Source organism: Schistocerca gregaria, chromosome 7 (assembly GCF_023897955.1).
Source record: "Schistocerca gregaria isolate iqSchGreg1 chromosome 7, iqSchGreg1.2, whole genome shotgun sequence".
Taxonomy (NCBI): Eukaryota; Metazoa; Arthropoda; class Insecta; order Orthoptera; family Acrididae; genus Schistocerca; species Schistocerca gregaria.
The window spans coordinates 218,546,380-218,572,844 of NC_064926.1; the positions used below are offsets into that span (position 1 = coordinate 218,546,380).

Sequence of the window (26,465 nt, forward strand, 5' to 3'; positions counted from 1 at the left end):
AACCTAGCCCAGTTCGCCATGGCAGAGGAGTAGGCATGCTTCCACATCCCTGTCTGTACCTTCCAGTACCTCGCTCAATCTCTACCCGAACATTTCACGCTGCAAAAGGTGGCTATTCTGGTTTTTGCAGGTGTTCACATTAATGCGACTGCACCGTGTAAAATCATTGACGCCAGGTAATAAAATCGTGAACTAGCTATGGTTCTCAAATCGCAACATAAAGTATATCGTCAGTATGTGCTTTTATACTGATGATGCAACTTACGACATGGCAACAATGATTAATTCGTGGTTTCACCTGACATTTGAATTGCTCTTAAGGACCTGATGATGGTCAGAGAGCGAAACTGATCATTCGATTAAAGGTTTTATGAGCAGCTCAAGGCGGTGATCATGGAAGTTTTCAAATATGTACGAGCTGTGGGGGGGGGGGGGGGGGGGGGGCACCTGCTGTATTTGCTATTTTGATCTGTGTGGGGGTCATCTATTAAGCTGATGTAACTGTACTCGACATAAAATTAGCATATTAGGTTTCCCTGCCCGACTACAGCAGAACGCATCTTTTTCGCAAACAAGTCGAACATTACAGTTGCTTGGAATATGACATATCCGATATCCAGGCCTATCCTCGCCCTGTCCGAGCTTATATTCTGTCCCTATTGACCGCGTCGTCGACGGGACGTTACACCGTAATGGTTCTTCCTTCTTCTCTTCCTGTGTCACCCGTTTCATCCCCACTCTGTCACCTCCCAACACCCTCACACCCTCGCATTGGCAGCTGGTGACTCATAGACCCCCGCGTCTCTGGCGGCAACTTCTATTATTCTGCTTGTTTCCCACCGGAAGCGGCTGACAGCCTCGGGGGTCGTCGATCGATCTCCGCCGAGAATTGATGGCCTTGTTTACATCACCTTTACGATAACCGATAATGGTTTCACCCGGGACATTTTTTTCCCCGATGTCTAAGCCGCAATCTAGAAGCAAGAGGCAGCTTGGCTGGGATTTCCAGTGGAAGTGGAGCTCTGTGTGTTTTACGGAAGCAGGAAACATTTATCTCGTCAGAATTTCAGGGAAATATCTTTTCTGGTCTTCATAACATTATCAATCACTTCGTTGGACATTAACGCTGATTTATGATATGCTTTACATATAGAAGCCTAGAGGATTGCCCAGAAAGTAATGCGCCGCATTTTTTTCTTCAACAATTCTTTATTGAACATGATGATAATTGCACACACGAAAGAATGGTGTTTTATTTTTTCACGTAATCTCCATCCTGTTCTATGGCCTTCCTCCAGCGCGAAACAAGGCCGTGTATGGTCTGTCGGTACCAATCCTTGTCCTTGTGGAGGAGGCAGTGCTTCACTGTGTGGACCACCCCCTCATCGTCCTCAAAACGTCTTCCACGAATGGCATCCTTTAATGGCCCAAACAAGTGAAAGTACGAAGGGGCTGGGTCAGGGCTGCCAGATGTGACAGCCGTGGATGGTGTCCCCGACCGCTGAAAATAGTCCTCCATAGACATTGCACAATTTTTGTGAATATTCCCCACAGTTTCTTTCTCTGCACTGAGAAATTCAATGACAGCACATTTATTATAACGTACATTACCTACAGACGCCATTTTCAAAGTGTCCTGCAGCTACTCTGTCTGTGGGAAGTGATGGAAACTTTGCGCGCACGCTCAGAAGACTTCAGTTGAAATATACGTACCGTTTCGCATTCGTAGCATTGTTATCGGCTGAGAAAAAAATGTGCATTACTTTCTGGACAGCCCTCGTATAGCAAATGGATACAGATCATCGCTGCCCACTGTTTAGTTTGTTTGTCAAAGAAATATTAATGAAAGGTGAAGAACATATCGGAAGAATACAAAAGAAAGGTGAATGGGCAAGACGATAAATACACTCCTGGAAATTGAAATAAGAACACCGTGAATTCATTGTCCCAGGAAGGGGAAACTTTATTGACACATTCCTGGGGTCAGATACATCACATGATCACACTGACAGAACCACAGGCACATAGACACAGGCAACAGAGCATGCACAATGTCGGCACTAGTACAGTGTATATCCACCTTTCGCAGCAATGCAGGCTGCTATTCTCCCATGGAGACGATCGTAGAGATGCTGGATGTAGTCCTGTGGAACGGCTTGCCATGCCATTTCCACCTGGCGCCTCAGTTCGACCAGCGTTCGTGCTGGACGTGCAGACCGCGTGAGATGACGCTTCATCCAGTCCCAAACATGCTCAATGGGCGACAGATCCGGAGATCTTGCTGGCCAGGGTAGTTGACTTACTACCTTCTAGAGCACGTTGGGTGGCACGGGATACATGCGAACGTGCATTGTCCTGTTGGAACAGCAAGTTCCCTTGCCGGTCTAGGAATGGTAGAACGATGGGTTCGATGACGGTTTGGATGTACCGTGCACTATTCAGTGTCCCCTCGACGATCACCAGAGGTGTACGGCCAGTGTAGGAGATCGCTCCCCACACCATGATGCCGGGTGTTGGCCCTGTGTCCTCGGTCGTATGCAGTCCTGATTGTGGCGCTCACCTGCACGGCGCCAAACACGCATACTACCATCATTGGCACCAAGGCAGAAGCGACTCTCATCGATGAAGACGACACGTCTCCATTCGTCCCTCCATTCACGCCTGTCGCGACACCACTGGAGGCGGGCTGCACGATGTTGGGGCGTGAGCGGAAGACGGCCTAACGGTGTGCGGGACCGTAGCCCAGCTTCATGGAGACGGTTGCGAATGGTCCTCGCCGATACCCCAGGAGCAACAGTGTCCCTAATTTGCTGGGAAGTGGCGGTGCGGTCCCCTACGGCAATGCGTAGGATCCTACGGTCTTGGCGTGCATCCGTGCGTCGCTGCAGTCCGGTCCCAGGTCGACGGGCACGTGCACCTTCCGCCGACCACTGGCCACAACATCGATGTACTGTGGAGACCTCACGCCCCACGTGTTGAGCAATTCGGCGGTACGTCCACCCGGCCTCCCGCATGAACACTATACGCCCTCGCTCAAAGTCCGTCAACTGCACATACGGTTCACGTCCACGATGTCGCGGCATGCTACCAGTGTTAAAGACTGCGATGGAGCTCCGTATGCCACGGCAAACTGGCTGACACTGACGGCGGCGATGCACAAATGCTGCGCAGCTAGCGCCATTCGACGGCCAACACCGCGGTTCCTGGTGTGTCCGCTGTGCCGTGCGTGTGATCATTGCTTGTACAGCCCTCTCGCAGTGTCCGGAGCAAGTATGGTGGGTCTGACACACCGGTGTCAATGTGTTCTTTTTTCCATTTCCAGGAGTGTAGTTCAAATGGTTCAAATGGCTCTGAGCACTATGGTACTTAATATCTGAGTTCATCAGTTCCCTAGAACTTAGAACTACTTAAACTTAACTAACCCAAGGAAATCACACACATCCATGCCCGAAGGAGGATTCGAACCTGCGGTCGTAGCGGTGCGCGGTTCCAGACTGAAGCGCATAGAACCACCTGGCCACACCGGCCGGCATGAATTTTTCATGATTCACATTCTACGAGTATTCATGGCAAAATTGATGAAAAAACCACATTAGAAATAATCATAAGAAAAGAAATACAATAAAGTGGAGGAAAGTAACTCGAAGGATAATAAGTTATAAATATAGTGTAACCAAGAATTACTTTACATTTCAAACAATTTAGCATGTATCATTAAGAAAAAACAAGAATTTGTAAGTTTAAAAGCTTATTCATTGTACAAGCTGTACTTTGACACTGAAATCAATGGTGAAAGGGTTACTTGGGCTCCAGCTTTTTCCTTTATCGGCCTTCATTCATTTCTGAAATGACTTATCTTCGAGGGTCTATTTCTTTTAATTATTTTGGATCCACCTTAGAACCAATGTTATGTTTTTCTTTTTTCGATGCACAGTATTCTCTGAATGTTGTATGTTAAAAATTTTTAAACTTGACGAACTGGCGTAATTAGAACACAATTTCACAAGTTACGTAACAAGTAATCACTGAATACATATAATTCCACAGAGAAACACTTAAGAAACTACGCAAAAGCTTGGGAAGTCTTCAGCTGTTTTCTAGAGTGTGTGATCTGACAGACTCTGATGTCGGGAGGGAAAGATAGTTTAATGGTGAAGACTTATTTCGAAGGTGTATTTATATCTGTTGAAATGTTGGAAAGGTACTGCACATTTTATGTTGGAAGAATTAAGAACTAGAGTAAGTCCTGAACGGAGAATTACTTCTCTGAGAATCACTTTGAACAATTAGTTCATGAGCCGACACGAATTATAAATGGTTGCGAAAATACATTTGACCTCTTAGCCACAAATAATCCTGATCTAATAGAGAGCGTCATGACGGATACAGGGATTAGTGAGCACAAGGTCATTGTAGCGAGGCTCAAAACCATATCAACCAAAACCACTAAAAACAAACGCAAAATATATCTATTTAAAACAGCAGATAAAAATTCGCTCGAGGCCTTTCTAAGAGAGAGTCTCCATTTCTTCCAATCTAATTATGTAAGTGTAGACCAGACATGGCACAAATTCAAAGATACAGTATCGTCAGCAACAGATACATTCATACCGCATAAGTTAATAAGAGACGGGACTGATCCACCATGGTACACAAAACATGTTAGAACACTGTTGCAGAAGCAAGGAAAAACACATGCCAAATTCAGAAGAACGCAAAATCCCCAAGATTGGCTAAGTTTCATGGAAGCTCGAAAATTAGTGCGGACGTCAATGCGAGATGCTTTTAATAGTTTCCACAATGAAATATTGTCTCAAAATATTGTAGAAAACCCAAAGAGATTCTGGTCGTATGTTAAGTACACCAGTGGCAAAAACAGTCAATACCGTCACTGAGCGATAGCGATGGAAATGTTACCGATGATCGTGTCACTAAAGCGGAGTTACTAAATACAATTTTCCGTAATTCCTTCACGAGAGAAGACGAAGTAAATACTTCAGAATTCGAAGCCAGCACAACTGTTAGCATGGGTGATATATAAGCAGATATTTAAGGTGTTGCTAAACAACTCAAATCACTTAAGAACGGCAAGTCTTCCGGTCCAGATGGTATACCAATCAGGTTCCTTTCAGAGTTTGCAGACACAATAGTGCCTTTCTTAGCTATCATATACAACCGTTCACTTGATGAAATGTCTGTTCCTAAAGACTGGAACGTAGCACAGGTCACACCAACATTCAAGAAAGGAAATAAGAGTAACCCATTGAATTGCAGACCCATATCACTGACCTCAATTTGCAGTAGAATTTGGGAGCATATACTGTACTCGAACGTTATGAATCACCTTGAAGAAAATGACTTATTGATACAGAGCCAACACGGATTCAGAAAATGTCGTTCTTGTGCAACACAGCTGGCTCTTTATTCCCATGAAATGAGTGCTGTCGACAAGGGATCTCAGATCGATTCCATATTCATAGATTTCCAGAAGGCTTTTGATACCGTTTCTCACAAGCGACTATTAATCAAATTGCGCCTATATGGAGTATCGTCTCAGTTGTGTGACTGGATTCGTGATTTCCTCTCAGAGAGGTCACAGTTCGTAGTGATAGATGGTAAATCATCGAGTAGAACAGATGTGATATCTGGCTTTCCACAAGGTAGTGGCACAGGCTCTGCTGTTCCTGATTCATATAAATGATGTAGATGATAATATGAGCAGCCCCCTTAGATTGTTTGCAGATGACGCTGTAATTTACCGACTAGTAAAATCATCAGACGATCAATTCCAATTACAAAATGATCTAGAGAGAATTTCTGTAGAGTGCGAAAAGTGGCAATTGGCACTAAACAAAGAAAAGTGCGAGGTGATCCACGTGGGTACTAAAAGAAATCCACTAAATTTTGTGTATACGATAAATCGCACAAATCTAAGGGCTGTCAGTTCGACTAAATACCTAGGAATTACAATTACGAGCAACTTAAATTGGGAAGATCACATAGATAATATTGTGGGGAATGCGAAACAAAGATTGCGCTTTGTTCGCAGAACACTTAGAAAATGCGACAAAGCCGCTAAAGAGACCGGCAATTACACTTGTCCGTCCTGTGCTGGAATATTGCTGCGCGGCATGGGATCCTTACCAGATAGGATTGACGGAGGACATCGACAAAATGCGAAGAAGGGCAGCTCGTTTCGCGCTATCGCGCAATACGAATGAGAGCGTCACTGATACGATACGCTGGGGTGGCAGTCACTGAAACAATGGCGGTTTTCTTTGCGGCAAGGTCTGTTTACGAAGTTTCAATCACCAACTTTCTCTTTCCAATACGTAAATATTTTTTTGACATCCACCTACGTAGAGCTCGAACTGAAGGATTTAGGTGTTCCTTTTCCCCACACGCCATTAGAGAGTGGAGTGATAGAGAAGTAGTATGGAAATGGTTCGATGAACCCTCTGTCAGGCAGTTAAGTGTGAATTGCAGAGTAAAGACGTAGATGTAGAAAACGCGTGGAAGTTGTTTAGGACGTGCAAGAGATTTGACTCGAGAAATTAGGAGTGCTTCTGCTTCGAAAGGATTGGTTTTACGTTAATGTGAATAGGTCTTCGTGCCAGTTTATTTGACACAAAAACGAAAAAAAGAACTGCTTGATTTCTGGAGCAGAGACGTTATTTGGCGGATTATGCTATGGCATACCTAATTCACTCTATGCTGTATTTAAATTTGCGTGTTTCTAGTAAATATATGAAACAGTAACGGAAGATTTGAGACTAAATGTAAGTGATTTTCAGTTTGATACTGAAATTTAAGGTTTTCATAGTTATTACCAAATTGGTACCCACCAATATCCAAAGCGCATTGTTGCGACTTGGCTATCTGTTCAGTAGCAGAACACCTTAAATACGACTGCGCCAGTGTAGAGTCGGAGACAAACACACAAATCAGTAAACCAACTACAGTAACTGCATTTATCAGAATACTCAAATGAAAGTGATAGTCTTGTATAACTCAACACAAATCCCTCTCCCTCGATAGGAAATTTCAGACAACAAAGTCCGCAACTTGACAATAAATCCAAGTCTAATAGTTCCTCTTACAAGTCCACATCTGTCACGTTGTATTCCAAGATGGTTTCCTGGGGTTCCAATGTAAAGGCATTGCTGCCGCTCACCGATGACTACCGCGGGAGGTAGCTCGCTGGCTACTTGGAGACTTCAACCGTGGTCTTCTGTGAACTCGCTGTGCTCTCCGTGGCTGAGAATAGACTGACTGTTGAGGAAGAGGAAAAAAAAAAAAAAAAAGAAACAGTCGCACTAAGAAGGAATTGTCCGCATGGGACCGAAGTCGGGAGGCGTAATGTACATGTACAGGCACATGATCACAATTTTAGAAAAATTAAATGATTTATACAAGAGAATGAGCTTCACAAACTGAGCAAGTTAATAATGCGTTGGTCGATCTCAGGACCTTAATCAAGCTGTTATTCGCCGTGCGATTGATTATTGGAGATGTTGGATATTCTCCTGAGACATATCGTGCCACGTTCTGCACAACTGGCGCATTAGATCGTCAAAATCCGGCGCTGGTTGGAGGAATCTTCCCATAAGCTCCAAACGTTCTCAATTGGGGAGAGATTCGGCGACCTGGCTGGCCAAGACAGGGGCTGGCAAGCATGAAGACAAGCAGTAGAAACGCTCGCCCCGTGCGGGAGGGGGAGGTGGGAGGGTTTGCTGAAATGCAGGCCCAGGAGGGCTTAAAATGGGGCACAGAATATCAAAGACGTACTTTAGGAGACCCAGTCCTTAGAAAACTCTACCATCTGGTGAGCAAGATGTATGAGACAGGCGAAATACCCCCAGACTTCAAGAAGAATATAATAATCCCAATCTCAAAGAAAGCAGGTGTTGACAGATGTCAAAATTACCGAAATATAAATTTAATAAGTCACAGCTGCAAAATACTAACGCGAATTCTTTACAGACGAATGGAAAAACTGATAGGAGCCGACGTCGGGGAAGATCAGTTTGGATTCCGCAGAAATGTTGGAACACGTGAGGCAATACTGACCCTATGACTTATCTTACAAAATAGATTATGGAAAGGCAAACCTAAGTTTCTAGCATTTGTAGACTTAGAGAAAGCGTTCGTCATTGTTGACTGGAATACTCTCTTTCAAATTCTAAAGATAGCAGGGGTAAAATACAGGGAGCGAAAGGCTATTTACAATTTGTACAGAAACCACATAGCAGTTATAAGAGTCGAGGGACATGAAAGGGAAGCAGTGGTTGGGAAGGGAGTGAGACAGGGTTGTAGTCTCTCCCCGATGTTATTCAATCTGTATATTGAGCAAGCAGTGAAGGAAACGAAAGAAAAGTTCGGAGTAGGTATTAAAATCCATGGAGAAGAAATAAATCTTTGAGGTTCACCGATGACATTGTAATTCTGTCAGAGACAGCAAAGGACTTGGAAGAGCAGTTGAACGGAATGGACAGCGTCCTGAAAGAAGGGTATAAGATGAACACCAACAAAAGCAAAACGAGGATAATGGAATGTAGTGGAATTAAGTCGGGTGATGCTGAGGGAATTAGATTAGGAAATGAGACACTTAAAGTAGTAAAGGAGTTTTGCTATTTGGGGAGCAAAATAAGTGATGATGGTCGAAGTAGAGAGGATATAAAATGCAGACTGGCAATGGCTAGGAAAACGTTTCTGAAGAAGAAAAATTTGTTAACATCGAGTATAGATTTAAGTGTCAGGAAGTCGTTTCTGAAAGTGTTTGTATGGAGTGTAGCCATGTATGGAAGTGAAACGTGGACGATAAATAGTTTAGACAAGAAGAGAATAGAAGCTTTCGAAATGTGGTGCTACAGAAGAATGGTGAAAATTAGTTGGGTAGATCACGTAACTAATGAGGAGGTACTGAATAGAATTGGGGAGAAGAGAAGCTTGTAGCACAACTTGACTAGAAGAAGGGATCGGTTGGTAAGACATGTTCTGAGACATCGACGGATCACCAATTTAGTATTGGAGGGGAGCATGGAGGGTAAAAATCGTAGAGGGAGACCAAGAGGTGAATACACCAAGCAGATTCAGAAGGATGTAGGTTGCAATAGGTACTGGGAGATGAAGAAGCTTGCACAGGATCGAGTAGCATGGAGAGCTGCATCAAACCAGTTTCGAGACTGAAGACCACAACAACAACAACAACAATAACAACTTTTATATTGTTAGGGTGCCGCGCCTAACAATCAAAGAATTTCTGCTATGAAATAAAACTGCATCTCACACCACCATCTCTTAGGTTTTCAAGCTGTATGATGGGCAGGAGTCAGTTTGGTAGCCCATGGCTCTCCGATGCGTCTCCAGCCACGTCTTAGCTGGTCATCGGAGCTCAGTTCGAAGCGGGTCTCATTACAGAGGACAGTTCTACTCCAGTAAATGAGATTCCAGGACGAAGACGTGTCTGGAGACGCCAGATCTCTCCCCAGTTGAGATAGTTTGAAGCATTAGGAGCAGGGCCCTCCAGCCAGCTCGGGATTGTGGCAGCCTAACACGCCAGTTGGACAGAATTTGGCATCATGTCCCTCAGGAGGACATCCAAGAACTCTGTTCAAATGGCTCTGAGCACTATGAGACTTAACATATGAGGTCATCAGTCCCCTAGAACTTAGAACTACTTAAACCTAACTAACCTAAGGACATCACACACATCCATGCCCGGGGCAGGATTCGAACCTGCGACCGTAGTGGTCACGCGGTTCCAGACTGAAGCGCCTAGAACCGCTCGGCCGCAGAGGCCGGAAACAACCCTGTCAATCAATGCCAAACAGAATAATTGCTTGCATAAGGGTCAGGGTGGAACAACTCATTATTGACTTCCTCTAATTGTGAAGCTCTTTCAGTTGAATAAATTGTCCAATTTTATGAAATAGTAACCTTTGTTTGTCTGTACGTGTAGATAAGATAATGCCATTTCTGTTCCATTCAGGTAGTTCCTTCGTGGTGAGCCGTGTTTTCTCTCTTGGAGTGTATTATAACGTGGATGACCACACTCGTGATTTTCTGTCGCCGACCGAGATGACACGCTGCTTGTATATTGGCTCTCTGCGTAGCGAGATGTCCTCCGGCGGATGATTGGCGTAATGGGAGGGGTGGCAATGTAGTCCCTTTAGCTGTGGTGCCCTTCTTACGGCAGTCGTTGGTATCAATGTTGTCTAATGGCAGCACCTGGTGTTTATGCAACCGGGGACACTGCGCCGTACTACGCGATATCGCCTGGCGAGTACCGCAGGGTATAACCTGTACTAACTGCGCAGCAACTTGATGAAAGAAGAGCAGTGGCTGTTAAAGTGAGTTGGCCTGGCAGCTCGCTCGTATTCGACAACCAATCACTTAATGCGACTTTGTATACGTCTCTATGGCAACGCCTCAGTGTTGTCGTGCTCAATAGACGGCTATTGTTTTCAGTGACGTAGCTTTGATAATATCAGCAGTAGCTTTTTGCGCTTCAAAGTTGAAAGCTGACAACAGTGCTGCCAGGTAGCTCGGCCGTTCTTTCGACGTACGGAGTACAGTTGGTATTGACATGTGTATATATGTAGCTGTGTTTGTAACTCACATTCATATCTGTGTTTCCCAAAGATAATAGAATTTGCATTTACCAAAAAAATAAAATCTACAAAAGAATAACACGACTGATTCACACTGACGGAAAAAAATCGCAAAAAAGTAATTAATGTATAGTGATGAAACTTTGGGACTACATTCATCTATGTTGTTGTTGTTGTTGTTGTCTTCAGTCCTGAGACAGGTTTGATGCAGCTTTCCATGCTACTCTATCCTGTGCATGCTTCTTCATCTCCCAGTACCTATTGCAACCTACATCCTTCTGAATTTGCTTAGTGTATTCATCTCTTGGTCTCCTTCTACGATTTTTACCCTCCACGCTGCCCTCCAGTAATAAATTGGTGATCCCTTGATGCCTGAGAACATGTCCTACCAACCGATCCCTTCTTCTAGTCAAGTTGTGCCACAAACTCCTCTTCTCCCCAATTCTATTCAATACCTCCTTTAGTTATGTGATCTACCCATCTAGTCTTCAGCATTCTTCTGTAGCACCACATTTAGAAAGCTTCTATTCTCTTCTTTTCCAAACTATTTATCGTCCATGTTTCACTTCCATACATGGCTACACTCCATACAAATACTTTCAGAAACGACTTCCTGACACTTAAATCTATACTCGATGTTAACAAATTTTTCGTCTTCAGAAACGTTTTCCTTGCCATTGCCAGTGTACATTTTATACCCTCTCTATTTCGACCATCATCAGTTACTATGCTCCCCAAATAGCAAAACTCCTTTACTGCTTTAAGTGTCTCAGCATCACCAGACTTAATTGGACTACATTCCATTATCCTCGGTTTGCTTTTGTTGATGTTCATCTTATACCCTCCTTTCAAGACACTGTCCATTCCGTTTAACTGCTCTTCCAAGTCCTTTGCTGTCTGTGACAGAATTGCAATGTCATAGGCGAACCTAAAAGTTTTTATTTCTTCTCGTTGGATTTTAATGCCTACTCCGAACTTTTCTTTTGTTTCCTTTACTGCGTGCTCAATATACAGATTGAATAGCACCGGGAAGAGGCTACAACCCTGTCTCATTCCCTTCCCAACCACTGCTTCCCTTTCATGTCCCTCGACTCTTATAACTGCCATCTGCTTTCTGTACAATATCTAAGCAAGATATTTATGTGATTAATACTGCAAGATAACCTAAGCGCGAGAGAAGCCATTGTAAAAATGTGAAATGCTGCTTTATTAATAACCGGTGCAGCACCCAGAATGTTGAATGAAAGCAAGCAAACGTACATACATTTTATTGTACAGATTCTGGTTGTCAGTTTGTGGGATGGAGTTCCATGCCTGTTGCACTTGCTTGATCGATACAAGGACGTTAAATGCTGTTTGTGGATGACGTTGGAGTTGTCCGATGATGTCCCATATATGCTGAACTAGAGACAGATCCGGTGTTTGAGCAGACCAACGCCTCATGTCCACATTCTGTAAAGCATGTTGGGTTACGACAGCGACATGTGGGCGAGTGTTATCCTCTTGAAAAATACCCCATAAATTGCTGTTCTTGAATGGTACCACAAGAGTTCGAATCACCAAATTGACGTACAAATCTGCAGTCAGGTTGCATGGGATAGCTACGAGAGTGTCCTTGCTGTCAGACGAAGTAGCATCCCAGATCATAACTGCAGGTGCAGGTCCAGAGTGTCTAACGCGCAGACAGGTTGGATACAGGTCCTCATTTTTCTTCCTCCTAACCAACACACTGCGGTCGCTGCACCGAAACAGAACCAGCTTTCTTCAAAAATCACAACAGACCTCCACCCTGCCCTTCAGTGAGCTCTCGCTTGACACCACTGAAGTCACAAATGACGGCGGTTTGGGGACAGTGGAATGCACGCTACAGGGCGTCTGGCTCGAAGCTCTTTGAGGTAACCGATTTGTGACAGTTTGTTGTGTCATTGCGGTCCCAACTGCCGCTCAAACTGCAGCTGCATATGTAGTACGATGCCCCAGAGCGACACGCCGAACACGTTGTCTTCCCTCCAGGTAGTGCCACGTGACCGTCCGGAGCCCGGTCTTCTTGCGACTGTACATTCTTGTGACCACCGCTGCCAGTAATCGTGCTAAGTGGCTACATTCCTTCCAAGTCTTCCTGCAGTATTGCAGAACGAACATCCATCTTCTCGTAGCCCTATTACACGACCTTGTTCAAACTCAAAGAGGTATAGATAATGGCGTCTTTGTCGCCTTATAGGCATTCTTGACTAACATCGATGCACCACCGCCAATCTTAAAAGTAACTGACGTTCACGAACGCTGCAGCGTATGTTTAAATCAAATCTGATTTGCATCCTCATAGTGGCGCTATTAGCGCCACATTTAGACGAAATTTGAACACACATTATCTTTCGGATGCAGAAGCACGCCTGCCATCTTTCTTTTATGTCGCACAACTCAATTTTGGTGTTGCGATTTTTTTCCCGTAGTGTATTTACACAGCATAACATCACTAGGGCCTTCTTAAATTCATTTGTATGTGCTGCATTGTTGTTTGGGCTTTATGTTCGTTAGCCTAATGAGGGAAGGACGTTCCTGATATCTGTTTGGTACGTTTTAAAACCACAACTACAATCTCCATTGTAATGTTATGTAAATCTGGGATTCACATTCATATTGCCGTTATTTTCAAGGCAGGGTGCACACTTTTTTGGGGATATAAACTTCTTTCACTGCTAACAGGATAAAAGGATATTTCCCAGTCCGTAAGCTAAAGGATATTTAAAACAATTACCGTTTATTCTTCAGTCTTAGTTGTACATTTTTGACGGATGACTTGTTTCGATCTCTCTTTATCATCTTCAGATCTGTACAGTTGCGTCAGCAAACCATCGTGTCTGTGCCAGAACTTCATATCAGTGTTCTGTGGTTTCAAAACACAGTACTCTGATATAAGGTTCTGACACAGTCACGACTGGTTGCTGACGCAACTACACAGATCTGAAGATAATCCAGAGAGATCTAAACATGTCAACTGAGACTGAAGAATAAACGAGAAACATTATAAATGTCAATGCAGTAGTTGTTTTCTCATGAGGAATGTGTCGGATAAAGGGAAACAAAGCTTGTTTAGTGACCCGAGGTATTTCAAGGAGCGTACATTATCGCCCATGTTTTATTCTCGAAGGTCTGTAAAATATCAGTATACATCTGCTGTAACCTTGTCATTAAGCTCGGAAAGATTCCCAGCCAAAACTTTCTGCAGGTGCTGAATAGGACACAAGGTGGCAAATTCGGTTAATTGTGTGAAGGTCCTAAGAATTCATATTTGAAATCTCTTAAACTTTTACTAGTCACCTAACGAAATGTCGCCGTTCTTAAGAGACTGGACTGTATTCGGTAGGACAACAGTTCACGTTCCATTCCGGCCATCCGGAGTTAGGTTTCCGGGGTTTCTTTGAATCACAGCAAATACCGGAATGGTTCCTGTGAAGAGGAACGGCCGATATCCTTCCCTATCCTCCTCCAGTTCGGCTTGGTGATTCATTCTCTGGACATTTAACCCACTTTAATCGGCGGCTGCAATGTCTTCATTATGTCTTGATTATTCTTTCCAATCCGAGACACTTGTAAGTGAATTTATCATCGAGATGGCACACCTGATTCTCGTACAAATCTCTAGTTTTTTGTTTCTGAGTACGGGATTTAACGATACCAGTAATCAAAGAAGTGGAAACGACAATAACAATAGATACAAATACAAGTACAAGAAACATGACAGGCAATTGAAGCCCAGTTATCAAACGGATCCAGGAGCATCACCCTGAAATCAGAATAGTAATATTCCACCAAATAAAAACGAAACCAGTAATGAATGGCGGAATCAAGAAGCAATTACTACTGACAAGCGTCACCGAAACATAGACCGCAGGAAAACTAGACGCAACCAACTTTAGCCCCGAAAGGTTGAATGGGGATGTGACAGTAATATTAAGACGATAAGGTACAGCCATGATGCTGACATTAGGGACGAATCATTGGACGGTGACAGGCCCAACAACCTTAAACCGAAAAGCATGCCACAAGGAGCTGTTAATGCCAACAATGTTGGGATTCCATGTTACAGCAATCTTAGACACGGGGGCAATGCTATCTGTACGGTTCTTATGAGGAGATTACAGGTACGAACAAATTTGCCAGCCTTATCCATAACAAACTGCAAAATACTTGGCGCTCTCGTTCTAATAAACTGCAAACGAGAATCAAAATGGAACTCGGTGAGGGAGCTATAGGTTGCACGTTCATAGTGGTACATAATCGTGTTGTGAACTTAATTTTGCGATACGAATTACTGAGAGAGATTAATGCAATAGTAAACTACGCCTCCAGTGAGCTCATTAATTGTAGACAGAATATGTCAGACAGTTAATCTGGTACAGACGCAGGAACTGCATGGACGCAATTGCAAAGAATTGCCATAAAATTCATTACACGGGATAATAGCAGGAAGATCACCAACCTAATGACTAGTGGTTATTTCTTAAGCATATTAGTGCAGAATAACACGAAAGTAATTGAACCTAATGGCCTAGTCCCTCATAAAAAGCATGGATTAAAACAATTATTAAAGGATTATACTAACGTGTTTGAAGAGAAACCAGGCACTGTAAGAGGATATCTCTATCATTTAAATGCGAGACCTCATAAACGTACTGTCGCAGGTAGAACTCCATTCCTTGGGCATTGTTGAGCTATCCAAGTAGTCATAATTTTAGTCCACTACACTTGGTACCCAAGTAAGATGGGAGTTTTTGCTTGGCTCTGGATGTCAGAGAAATAAATAAGATTATTCTTCCAGTAAGATTACAAACTCCGAATATAGAGGAATTAATCCAAAAATTTCCCGGTACTGCGCAGTCTGTCATCCACAGACTCACGACAGATTATATTCCGCGTATTGGAAAGCCACATGTTCTGTTGTCTGACAATACAGCCAGTTTTACGGGACATAGATAGAGAAGACATTTAAAGGACAATAGTATTAGACAAATTGTAATATTCAGATGCCACCCGGAAGATAACCTGATTATGAGGTGGTTTCATGAAGTAAAAAGATTTGTTAGAACATACTGCCAATATAAACAGACATTGTGAGTGGATTATCCTCAGCAATTTGCAGAAATTTATAACAGTTCAAAGCATTAATCAATTGTGTCTACACCAACAAAGGTAATGATGACTAAGAGAGAGAACAGTGAGTGAGTTAATTGTTTACCCAAGGTACATGGTTTAGAAGAATCCCCAGAGGCCTTGATTCGTCGAGCATTAGCCACAATGGAGAGAAAAGCTCATCAGAGGAATAATTATTACGAGCAACAAATGAAGAAAACACAGAAATACCAAGTGGGCACGAAAGTATTGTTAAAGACCCATCTAAAAGCATTATTGCTTAAAAGGAAGAACGAGAAATGGTCACACATGTACTTGTATGCTTATATACCATTTCTATACCTAATCGTGGAGCCTTTGTATTAAGTCACACAAATAGTAATAAAGTGAAGGGAATGTACCCCATCACGATCTGAAACCTTACCATACAAAGGACTGATATAATCAGTGCCTAATAATTTTATTAAAGGTTCAAATGTAAGTTTTGCACTGGTGTTTAGTTAAAATTATGCTCACTAACTGAGATTAATTTTTACATATAGATATTATGTTCTTTTAACTCTATGATTATTCATTTTAATTGTTTCTACCAGAATTGCAACAACGATATGTTGTTATTTTGTTATTTTCTTTACTATTAACTGATTAGTGATAACTTCCCACTGTATGAAAAGGATGCTAGTGGTTTATACCTACATAGCGCACACATAGACATAAACACTTATTGAAGAATGACAGACTTTAATATTAGTGGTATCTATCTATTGATAATGTACACAGATTCTTGAGGTGTGTATTTGACTCCTATGAGCTTATTTTGTTTGCTCATTTGTCTCGTTCGTGTTAGGAAAACCATCCCCATGAGATGAGTCACTAGAGTATGCACGTGTACATACTAAGGTACAACTGCATCTCATGCAAGTATCCATATATATACACTACTGGGCATTAAAATTGCTACACAAAGAAGAAATGCAGATGATAAACGGATATTCATTGGGCAGATATATATAGAACTGACATGTGATTACATTTTCACGCAATTTGGGTGCATAGATACTGAGAAATCAGTACCCAGAACAATCACCTCTGACCGTAATAATGGCCGTGATACGCCTGGGGATTGAGTCATCCGAAGAAAATGACGTTTTGCCATTCGTGCACCCAGGTTCGTCGTTGAGTACACCATCACAGGCGCTCCTGTCTGTGGTGCAGTGTCAAGGGTAACCGCAGCCAGGGATCGATACGTGGCTGCACGATCCGTTAGAGCCATGCGGATAAGATGCCTATCATCTCTACTGCTAGTGATACGAGGCCGTTGGGATCCAGCTCGGCGTTCCGTACTACCCTCCTGAACCCAACGATTCCATATTCTGCTACCAGCCATTGGATCTCGACCAACGCGAGCAGCAATGTCGCGATACGATAAACCGCAATCGCGATGGGCTACAATCTGACCTTTATCAAAGTCGGAAACGTGATGGTACGCATTTCTCTTCCTTACTAAAAGCATCACAACTACGTTCCACCAGGCAACGCTGGTCAACTGCTGTTTGTGTATGAGAAATCGGTTGGACACTTTCCTCATGTCAGCATGTTGTAGGTGTCGCCACCGGCGCCAACCTTGTGTGAATGCTCTGAAAAGCTAATTATTTGCATATCACAGCATCTTCTTCCTGTCGGTTAAATTTCGCGTCTGTAGCACGTCATCTTCGTGGTGTAGCAATTTTAATGGCCAGTAGTGTATATCCGAAACGTAAATTTCCGGACTTGGCTTCCTTACCAAAACTTTATCCACTACTTCTGCTCTGCAACCACTAGCAGCCTGTAATAGGATTTTTGAACCCCCTCGTATATTATTTATTACCACTACGGCAGGCAAGTCATCTGGCTGCGGGTATGTAAGGCTACCCGTGCTAAGCCGGTGCGGGGCGGTAATGAGTTAGTAATTGGACGGCTCAGACTGCATTGAATCTGACCAAGAACTGCAGTTTGCTCTGTGGGAATTTGGAAATTTGTAGTAAGATCTTACCGGACCAAACTTCTGGTCATCGGTTCCTAAGCTTACACACTATTTAATCTATCTTAAACTAACTTACACTCAGGACAACACACACAACCATTCCCAAGGGAGGACTCAAACCTCCGACGGGCGGAACCGCGCGGACCGTGACAAGACGGCTAAGACCGCGCGGCTACCCCGCGCGGCAGGTTACTCTGTGACAGGCTGGCTGTGAACTCAGCCCATTGTCTTATCCAAAAGGAATTCATTATGTCTTTAATAAACGCTCAAATCTGAATGGTGATTATGCAGGAATGCAATATAGAGGTGTAACAGATAAGATTTTACCAATGAATTTGTTTCAGTAATAATGAAATGGAGGTTACTACCTACTCAAGACTTAGTGCTAACGCCGCCTGATAGGCAGTTGGAGAAACTGTCTTCCTGCCATCGTATGATTTTAGGCGCTCCGCTTCCGGAACAGCTAATAAAGCCAAAGAAAATGTGCTTCTTGCCAGCGACCAGAGGCATTAGACGCTGTGCGAGCAGCATTGTGGCCACGTGGCAGCAAAGGCGCGGGGGTGCTGCGGCAACGGCAGCGGCGGCGGCGGCAGCGGTTGCTAATGAAGGCCGCGCGATTGTTTCCGTACAGCAGCAGCAGTGGAGGCGTGCCTAACGCCTGCCCGCCTGCCCGCCCCTCCGCTATCGGCTTCCAATAGCGCGCCACCAGCTGCCGCCGCCTCCACAGACCGCAGTAAGAGCGCCTCGCTGGCGCTGCTTAATGTGTTCGGTGGAGCACGGTGGAGGTGCCGACGCTAGGGAATACAACCTCCGCTTGTATTCCACCCTCAGACCTGTTCCACCTTCGTCTCGCTTGGAATGATGCAGTAAATAAGAGTGCGATAAGATGTAAGTCTGCAGGCTTCCGTTGCCGTTGTCACTGAAGTTAAAATCTTCTGGGTTGTTAGGTCGTGTCATGTTTCTTCTAAAATGTTCGACGTTTCGATCCCTCTGCTGGCATCTTCCTCAGGATCTTTTGGTGTCCACTACTGCTAGAACACTCTCAGAGACAATTTTTTCCTTTATTGTTGTTTGTACAGCTTATATAAAGGCGGGCTGGCAGCGGATTACATCTACTCCGCTCTTCAGCCACAAGAGGCACAACAATGAAGAAAAGGAGACAGAAAAGAAACAAATCGGAGGTTAAAAAACAAGAGATACAATAAATAAAAAACTTGAAGCCGTTCACACTCGACGAAAACACACGAAAATACTGTCGGCACTGCCCACGAACACTGACGAATGAGACGGTACAAGTGAACGAGGAGAGTGACGGCGAAAAACACTAAAACACAATCACGACGGCACAGACACTAAACTGATGGCGATGATCTCTGGTGTGCGAATGTCCACTTAGCGTTTGCGAGTCTGGGGACCTGCCAAGAGGGGAGGAAGGTGGTGGAGGAGGGAGAGAGGAGAGTAGAGATGCCATTGGCAGGGGAGATGGGGGGGGAGGAATGAAGGTAGGAGGGGGGTGGGGGAAGCCCAGGGGAGGAGGGGGGGAGGAAGGCAGGATGGAGGGAAGGAGAGAGAAGGGAGAGAGGGTGCCCTAAGGAAAGTACACAGGAAGTGGGAGGGGAGGATCAAAGTTGATAGGAGGGGTAGATGGAGGGGAGGAGGGTATCATCAGGGAGGGGGAGCTTGCGGAAGCCACCTTGGGAGAGGGTATGGAGAGTGGAGAGATGGAGAGCACATGGGATGTGGAAATACAGGTGCGGCAGTGGACGAGGGTGGGAGAGGATGGGAGAGACCAGCAGGTGAGGGGGATCTAGTTTACGGGAGGTGTATAGGATCCGTATCCGTTCGAGGAAGAGGAGGAGGTGGGGGAACGGAATACGGTCGTACAGGATCCACGTGTGGGAGGGGAAACGGATTCGATAGGTGAGGCGAAGAGCATGGCGTTCTAGGATCTGAAGGGATTTGTAAAAGGTAAGAGGAGCGGAGATCCAGGCAGGGTGGGCGTAGCAAAGATAGGGCGAATGAGGGATTTATAGGTATGGGGGATGGTGGAGGGATCCAGATCCCACGTACGGCCAGAAAGAGCTTGAAGAAATAGAGTCGGGAGTGTGCCTTGGTTTGGATTGTCCAGAGGTGGGGGGGTGGGGATGAGGGCAATAGGATGGCCATAGATGGTGATGTAGAAATCGAGGAGGCGGAAGGACGGGGTGGTTTTGCCTACAATGATCGCCTGGGTCTTTGAAGGATTGACCTTAAGCAACCACTGGTTGCACCAAGCGATGAAACGGTCCACATGGGATTGGAGGAGGTGTTGAGAGCGCTGCCGGGTGGGGGCAAGGGCAAGGAAGGCGGTGTCGTCAGCGTACTGGGGAAGGTGGATGGAGGGTGAAGGCGGCGGCATCTGCGCCATATACAAGAGGTACACAAGAGGGGAGAGGACGGATCCTTTGGGCACATTGGATGAGTGGAAAAAAGTGTAGGAATCCGTGTTATGGATAGTGACGTAGGTAGGACGGTGGGAAAGAAAGGAGCCGATCATACGGACGTAGTTAATAGGAAGGGCGAAGGTTTGGAGTTTGAAGAGGAGACCGGAATGCCACACGTGGTCATAGGCTCGTTCAAGGTCAAGGGAGAGGAAGATAGCAGAGCGACGCGGATTAAGCTGTTCGGAGAGGAGATGAATGAGGTGAAGGAGAAGGTCATCGGAAGAGAAGGAAGGCCGAAAGCCACACTGGGTAACGGGAAGAAGGCGGTGCTGCCGGAGATGCTGGTAGATGCACGGGGTAGGATGGATTCCAGGACCTTGCTGTAGACCTAGATAAGGCTGATGGGACGGTATGAGGAGACAGCGGACGGCGGTTTACCGGGTTTAAGGAACATCAGGATATGGGAGGTTTTCCACAGGTCGGGGTAGTAGCCGGTGGACAGGACTACATTGTAGAGCCTGGCCAGGGTGGAGAGGAAAGAGGCAGGAGCTTCACGAAGGTGGCGATAGGTGACACGATCGTGACCAGGAGCGGTATTGCGTTTCGTGCAGAGTGTAGTGATGAGATCCTGTGTAGTGATAGGGGCACTGAGTTCGGTGTGTGCAATATTGTCCAAGTACTGGAAACCAGGTGCGAGGGGAGGTACAGAGGTGTCAGTTCGATCGCGGACATCCGGGAAGATATCAGAGACGAGTGTCGCGTCCACTTGTAAAGGGGCAGTTTTCTGGCGTTCGTGCTGGAGAAGTGATAGTATTGTTTAAAATTCATATGGCTACCATTGGTGGGCCATAGTCATAGGCTAATGCAGAAGAAGGGGGCGTTGGTAGCTTATCTTCTGTGGATACCACTGGCGGTCAATGTCATTAGATAGAAAGGCACTATTCTACACTTATGCTGGAGAAGGGTTATTGGTTGAAATGCCTGCTACCGCTATTGGTTGGTCGTCATCAGTGGCTAGATTCGAAACGGACAGAGCAAGAGAGGGAGAATGTTTACCCAAAATATTATTGTCCGCCGAGGTGACTTGCAGCGCGTTGTTTATGCCGCTCAAACACTGCGGCCGCGTATTTACTTCCTTGATGGCGGGGAGCCACGATGCCGGAAGCCTATAGCCGTCCTCTCTATTGAAATTAGATGCATTCTTAGACATATCAACCGTTTCTCGGACCTTTCTTCTCTAAATGTTTGTTTCTTTATGCAGTGCACGTACGTCATTAAAATCGATGTCACAGCCACAGTTCTCGTGATGTTCTGCTACTGCCGATTTTGCACTTTGTTTTAGACGCGTGTGCCGTTCGTGTTCCTCAGTGCTTCTTTTACAGTTCTTCCCGTTTCGCCTGTATACACTTTGCCGCAGCTACATGACACTTGATAGACGCCTGCATTGTGGAGGTAATCAGATGCATCCGTTTTCCGTCGGAAAATGTCTTTTATTTTTTTTGCTAAAGAAAGATGTCTGAATGCCATTTTTCTTTAAAATTTTGCTTATGCGGTCAGTGACCCCAGAAACGAACGGTAACCTGACGGAGTGAGAAGGCGGTTCTTCGTCATTCTTATTAGCGGTTTAAATATTCCGCCTAAAAGCCCTGTCTATTGAATAACAATCATACCCACTTGCCTTCAGTGTCCTCTTTGAAAAATTCAACTCCGATTCTAAGTTGTCGTCATCGCTGATACGGAAGGCACGTGAAGACAGAGTGTTGAGTACTGCTTGCTTCTGGGCTGGGTGGTGGTGCGAAGAGGCATCTAAATACCTGTTTGTGTTAGTCACCTTTTTGTATACTCTGTGACCTAGAGTGTCATCAGATTTTCTGTATACCAACACATCTAGGAACGGGAGACCGACCTCAATCTCAACCTCCAAGGTGAATCTGATTTTGGGGTGAATTCCATTTAATGCTTAAAGCTTGTTGCTCTAAATGTTCCATAAAAACGTCAGCAGTAGTGGACACCAAAAGATCTTGAGGAAGATCCCAGCAGAGGGGTTTAAACGTCGAACATTTTAGAAGAAACATGACGCAGCCTAACAACCCAGAAGATTTTAACTTCACTGCGATAAGATGCTCTCCAAAACTAAATACTGCTTTTCCCGTTGTCTTTAGAACACAAAATAACCTGTCGCTCACAAACAAATAAAAAATTTCAAATTTCTGGAAGGCATGACGTCATAAACTATTCTGGTTAACTAAATTACGCAGTAAACTGCAGAAATCCGTCAAAGTTGCAATGTTAATTTAAGTAAGTGAATATACACTCCTGGAAATTGAAATAAGAACACCGTTAATTCATTGTCCCAGGAAGGGGAAATTTTATTGACACATTCCTGGGGTCAGATACCTCACATAATCACACTGAGAGAACCACAGGCACATAGACACAGGCCACAGAGCATGCACAATGTCGGCACTAGTACAGTGTATATCCACCTTTCGCAGCAATGCAGGCTGCTATTCTCCCATGGAGACGACCGTAGAGATGCTGGATGTAGTCCTGTGGAACGGCTTGCCATGCCATTTCCACCTGGCGCCTAAGTTGGACCAGCGTTCGTGCTGGACGTGCAGACCGCGTGAGACGACGCTTCATCCAGTCCCAAACATGCTCAATGGGGGACAGATCCGGAGATCTTGCTGGCCAGTGTAGTTGACTTACACCTTCTAGAGCACGTTGGGTGACACGGGATACATGCGGACGTGCATTGTCCTGTTGGAACAGCAAGTTCCCTTGCCGGTCTAGGAATGGTAGAACGATGGGTTCGATGACGGTTTGGATGTACCGTGCACTATTCAGTGTCCCCTCGACGATCACCTGAGGTGTACGACCAGTGTAGGAGATCGCTCCCCACACCATGATGCCGGGTGTTGGCCCTGTGTGCCTCGGTTGTATGCAGTCCTGATTGTGGCGCTCACCTGCACGGCGCCAAACACGCATACTACCATCATTGGCACCAAGGCAGAAGCGACTCTCATCGCTGAAGACGACACGTCTCCATTCGTCCCTCCATTCACGCCTGTCGCGACACCACTGGAGGCGGGCTGCACGATGTTGGGGCGTGAGCGGAAGACGGCCTAACGGTGTGCGGGACCGTAGCCCAGCTTCATGGAGACGGTTGCGAATGGTCCTCGCCGATACCCCAGGAGCAACAGTGTCCCTAATTTGCTGGGAAGTGGCGGTGCGGTCCCCTACGGCACTGCGTAGGATCCTACGGTCTTGGCGTGCATCCGTGCTTCGCTGCGGTCCGGTCCCAGGTCGACGGGCACGTGCACCTTCCGCCGACCACTGGCCACAACATCGATGTACTGTGGAGACCTCACGCCCCACGTGTTGAGCAATTCGGCGGTACGTCCACTAGGCCTCCCGCATGCCCACTATACGCCCTCGCTCAAAGTCCGTCAACTGCACATACGGTTCACGTCCACGCTGTCGCGGCATGCTACCAGTGTTAAAGACTGCGATGGAGCTCCGTATGCCACGGCAAACTGGCTGGCACTGACGGTGGCGGTGCACAAATGCTGCGCAGCTTGCGCCATTCGACGGCCAACACCGCGGTTCCTGGTGTGTCCGCTGTGCCGTGCATGTGATCATTGCTTGTACAGCCCTCTCGCAGTGTCCGGAGCAAGTATGGTGGGTCTGACACACCGGTGTCAATATGTTCTTTTTTCCATTTCCAGGAGTGTACATTGAGGTGACAAAAAGTCATGGGATACCTCCTAAAATCCTGTCGGACCTCCTTTTGCCCGGCGTAGTGCAGGAACTCGTCGTGGCATGGACTCAACACGTCGCTCGATGTCCACTGCAGAAAGATTCAGTCATGCTCCCTCTATAGCCGTCCGTAATTCCCAAAGTGTTGCCCGTGCAGGTTCTATCTGGTGCACGAATGTCCAAAAAATGTTCGATGGGTTTCCTGTTGGGCATCTGGGTCACCAAACCATTCGCTCGAACTGTCCAGCCGCGCAGGATTGGCCGTGCGGTCTAAGGCGTTGCAGTCATGGACTGTGCTGCTGGTCCCGGTGGAGGTTCGAGTCCTCTCTCGGGCATGGCAATTCTAATGGCTCTGAGCACTATGGGACTTAACATCTATGGTCATCAGTCCCCTAGAACTTAGATCTACTTAAACCTATGTAACCTAAGGACATCACACAACACCCAGCCATCACGAGGCAGAGAAAATCCCTGACCCCGCCGGGAATCGAACCCGGGAACCCGGGCGTGGGAAGCGAGAACGCCCTCGGGCATGGCTGTGTGTGTTTGCCATTAGGATAATTCAGGTTAAGTAGTGTGTAAGCTTAGGGACTGATGGCCTTAGCAGTTAAGTCCCATAAGATTTCACGCACATTTGAACATTTTTTGATCTGTCGAGGATGTTCTTCAAACCAATGGTGAACAATCGACGCCCAGTAACACGGTGCATTGTCATTTATAAAATTCCATCGTATTTCGGGAACATGAAGTCCATGAATGACTGCAAATAGTTTCCAAGTAGCTGAACATAACCATTTCCAGTCAGCTGGACCGGAGCTCACTCCATTATGGAGCTACCACCAGCTTGTTGACGACCTGCGTCCATGTCTTCATGGGGTCTGCGCCACACTCGAACCCGAGCATCAGCTCTTAACAACTAAAAACAGGACTCATGTGACGAGGCCACTATTTTGCAGTCGTCTAGCGTCCAATGGATATGGTCATGAGCCCAGGAGAGGCGATGTCGTGCTTTTAGCGAAGATACTCGCTTCGGTCGTCTGCTACTATAACCCGTTAACCCCAAATTTCGCCGCTCTGTCCTAATGGATACGTTCGATGTACGTCCTACGTTGATTTCTGCCGTTATTTGCCGCAGTGATGCTTGTCTGCAAAAACGGACAACCCTGCAGAAAAGCTGCTGCTCTCGGTCGTCAAGTGAAGCCCGTCGACCACAGCGTTTTCCGTGGTGAGAAGTAATGTCTCGGAATATTGTATCTGTTAACGACTTCCGATATGGAATGTCCCATGTGTCTAGCTCCAACAACCATTGCGCGTTCAGAGTCTATTAATTTCCGTCGTCGGAAACCCTTTCTCATGATTCATCTGAGTACAAATGACAGCCCCGACATTCCACAGGCCTTTTATACTTTGCGTATGCGATACTACAGCCGTAGGTATGTGTGCATATCCCTATCGCAGGACTTTTGTCACCTCAGTCTTGTTACCTGTGTTGGACTGTTCTGTGAGAAAATGTGTTGGTTACTTTCGCTTATTAGCATAACTATCAATATATTCAATCACAGGTTTCAATTCGGGTCTCCTTTCTCCCCCTCCCATGTTTCCCCCCTTTCCACCTCCACCTGCACCACCTTTCCCCCACCCTTTCCACATTCTGTACAACCCCGGTATCAGCTACGTTATAACATATGAGATTAGTGTTGCACTTTACGCTACTAATCTTTAATGGGTTCCATAATGTGTCACTTATTCATTCTTATGATCTGTTAATTTCGTTCTTCATCTTAATTTGTCCGCCTACACTAGGCTTGCAGTAAGATAAGATTAGCAGTTTTTTCTGGAGGTAGGTGACCAATGTGAGAGTCGTGTCCACGTTGCCGAATGAGGTCGGATAGAACGTCTTTTTTAAATAGGACTATATTTTTTTCGCCAATCCATTTCCTCGCATTAGGAACTAATCAAAAATGTACCACTGCTAAAAGCACATGTAAAAGCGACGTTATTAAAAACGTAATAAAAACTAATTTTGACTGTGCTGTACTAACCCCCTCCTCCAAACGCACACACAGGTTCAAAGGTAACGGCGACTTGTCCACTTGCTGGAATTGCCAATAAACAAATGGAAATACAAGGAAATTGAACACCGGTCATTCAGTCTACCATGTTCAGTTGAAGATTTTTGTGAGTACTACGTCTGTGAGAGTTCTACGACGACTCCATTGAGTTGGGCTTAATCTTCCCATTTTCTGAAGCGTCACACAAGATATCTGCTGGGAAGGCGTGTTCTTGGCAGGATATCGCTTTCTATGGAGTCACTCCTCCCGAGTAGAATTACACCTACCATTAACCACAATAGAAGGAAATTAAAGCTGCAGGTTTTAATCAACACTCCCTTTACTGTAAACGACATATCGTTTAAAATTACTACAGTACTGTAACACATGTAGCTATATTGTAAATAACAAGACGTTTCTTCAATTACTTTTCTGCAAACTTACATTCTGCAAGGAACAGTAA

General features: G+C 45.4%; 1 protein-coding gene across 2 annotated transcripts in view; it reads right to left on the reverse strand.

Moving 5' to 3' along the window:
* The window catches only part of LOC126281503 (synaptotagmin-10-like), an 865,953-nt gene that overhangs the window by 344,476 nt on the left and 495,012 nt on the right, over positions 1-26,465 (reverse strand). The window lies entirely within an intron of this gene.